The sequence below is a fragment of the Tetranychus urticae genome, unplaced genomic scaffold (assembly GCF_039701765.1).
Source record: "Tetranychus urticae isolate SD_2017Ah unplaced genomic scaffold, NJAU_TeUrti_SD_1.0 Scaffold_4, whole genome shotgun sequence".
NCBI classification, from domain to species: Eukaryota; Metazoa; Arthropoda; class Arachnida; order Trombidiformes; family Tetranychidae; genus Tetranychus; species Tetranychus urticae.
The window spans coordinates 925,001-927,500 of NW_028315836.1; the positions used below are offsets into that span (position 1 = coordinate 925,001).

A 2,500-nucleotide genomic window follows, 5' to 3' on the forward strand; every position below is an offset into this window, starting at 1 on the left:
GGGGATGTAGTGACGAAAAATAACAATACGGGACTCTATTGAGGCCCCGTAATTGGAATGAGTACAATTTAAATCCTTTAACGAGGATCTATTGGAGGGCAAGTCTGGTGCCAGCAGCCGCGGTAATTCCAGCTCCAATAGCGTATATTAAAGTTGCTGCGGTTAAAAAGCTCGTAGTTGGATTTCAGTCGAACCTATGGGGTCCACTGATTAAAGGGTTAGATGGTGATGTTAGGTTTCTTGCTTGTGTCTACGGATGCTTGCTTGAACCTTCATTCCTCTTTCCTGGTGGTTACATTCATAGTGTTTAGACAGAAAATTGCTCGATATTTGCTATCAATGCTCTTTACCGAGTGTTGATTCAAGCGATCGAGACTTTTACCTTGAAAAAATCAGAGTGCTCAAAGCAGGCGTCCAAAACCTCGAAAGAGGTGCCTAAAAACGGTATGGTCAACCATCTATATGATGCGTACCACTACCTTAACTTGAATGATCTTGCATGGAATAATGGAATAGGACCTTGGTTCTATTTTGTTGGTCTTAAGAATCCAAGGTAATGATTAAGAGGGACAGACGGGGGCATTTGTATTGCGGCGCTAGAGGTGAAATTCTTGGACCGTCGCAAGACAAACTACAGCGAAAGCATTTGCCAAGAATGTTTTCATTAATCAAGAACGAAAGTTAGAGGTTCGAAGGCGATCAGATACCGCCCTAGTTCTAACCATAAACGATGCCAACCAGCGATCATTCTGAGTAACTAATTTCATGACTCGAATGGAAGCTTCCGGGAAACCAAAGTTTTTGGGTTCCGGGGGAAGTATGGTTGCAAAGCTGAAACTTAAAGGAATTGACGGAAGGGCACCACCAGGAGTGGAGCTTGCGGCTTAATTTGACTCAACACGGGAAAACTCACCCGGCCCGGACACTGAGAGGATTGACAGATTGAGAGCTCTTTCTTGATTCAGTGGGTGGTGGTGCATGGCCGTTCTTAGTTGGTGGAGTGATTTGTCTGGTTAATTCCGATAACGAACGAGACTCTAGCCTACTAAATAGACTTGCAGTTTACACTGCAGTACTCCCCCTTAGTCAACCTGTGGGTGGTAGTATCTCTTGATGGTTTCGGCTGTTGAGGGCTCTGCTGCTATTAGCCTACAGAATTGGCTAGGGTAAGGATGCTGTAGCACTGTAAGGACTTCTTAGAGGGACAAGCGGCGCTCGCAGCCGCACGAAACAGAGCAATAACAGGTCTGTGATGCCCTTAGATGTCCGGGGCCGCACGCGTGCTACACTGAAGTGGTCATCGTGCATACTGTTTCCTGCTCCGAAAGGAGTGGGTAACCGCTTGAACCCATTTCGTGATGGGGATTGGGCATTGTAATTATTGCCCATGAACGAGGAATTCCCAGTAAGCGTGAGTCATTAGCTTGCGTTGATTACGTCCCTGCCCTTTGTACACACCGCCCGTCGCTACTACCGATTGAATGATTTAGTGAGGACTTCGGACTGGTCAATCCAGACCATTGGGAAACTAGTGGTCGGATTGTGCTGGAAAGATGTTCAAACTTGATCATTTAGAGGAAGTAAAAGTCGTAACAAGGTTTCCGTAGGTGAACCTGCGGAAGGATCATTAACGTATTACCCTCTTATTATAAGAGAAATACAACCTTCAAACAATCAAACACTCTGCATAGTGATATTGTAGATGCTAATATGGTGAATGCAATTGAATTGTATTTGCATTAGAGTCGCAATTGTGAATGTTTATTGCAAACATTTAGCCATTGCAACATGATTCTAATTTGCATTACATTCGTTCATTCATACATCCATCTTTCATTATCCAATGCAACAAAGAGTGAGGGTTATCTAACGATAGCCATAATTTCTTTTGCAAAACAATTGTAGTTTATAATGAAAAGCCTGTCTTGCTACATACTTGGTACCTGATCAAGTCTTCAGCTTATGCTGACGGCAAGGTTTAAAGAAGGAAGTTTTACACTTCTTCGCCTAACTAAGTAAAGACAACTATGGTTTTTATAAACTGCATACAATTGTTTTCAAACCCTCTCAATGCAGATTTAGGATACTTATTAAAAGTCCCACGGTGGCAAAGATACATCTTCAAGCGGTGGATCACTCGAATTACCAATCGATGAAGAACGTAGCTAGCTACGATAATCGGTGCGAATTGCAGGACACGCCGAGCACTTGAGCTTCCAACGCACATTGCGGCTTTCGGGTCTTTTCCGAGGTCACATCTGTCTGAGAGTTGAGATGTAAAATAATCAACAAAACACTTGCATACTACCATATATGCATTGTTTTGAGAGGATTGTATATTTATATGCATGAATCTTGATGTTTTATTCCTTTTCTTAATTGCAATTCGTTGCAATTTAGTAAGGAGAATCTCAAATCTACTTGTTTCACATGATAAATTTTGTGTACAATGCATATTTCATCTCTGCAAGCAGTATATATGAATAGATACTAGCATGAG

The 2,500-nt window shown here is 42.4% G+C and overlaps 2 non-coding genes across 2 annotated transcripts in view; both read left to right on the top strand.

Annotated features, from left to right (window-relative positions):
• LOC149093070 (small subunit ribosomal RNA) overlaps positions 1 to 1,630 on the top strand; it is a 2,170-nt gene extending 540 nt beyond the window's left edge. The window contains exon 1 of the ribosomal RNA XR_016200394.1: positions 1 to 1,630. This exon is cut by the window's left edge and continues 540 nt beyond it. This is a non-coding gene — a ribosomal RNA (small subunit ribosomal RNA).
• A 487-nt stretch (positions 1,631 to 2,117) lies between these two features.
• Positions 2,118 to 2,272, top strand: LOC149093071 (5.8S ribosomal RNA). The gene has a single exon (XR_016200334.1). It is a non-coding gene; the product is annotated as a 5.8S ribosomal RNA (ribosomal RNA).
• Positions 2,273 to 2,500: the final 228 nt, after the last annotated feature.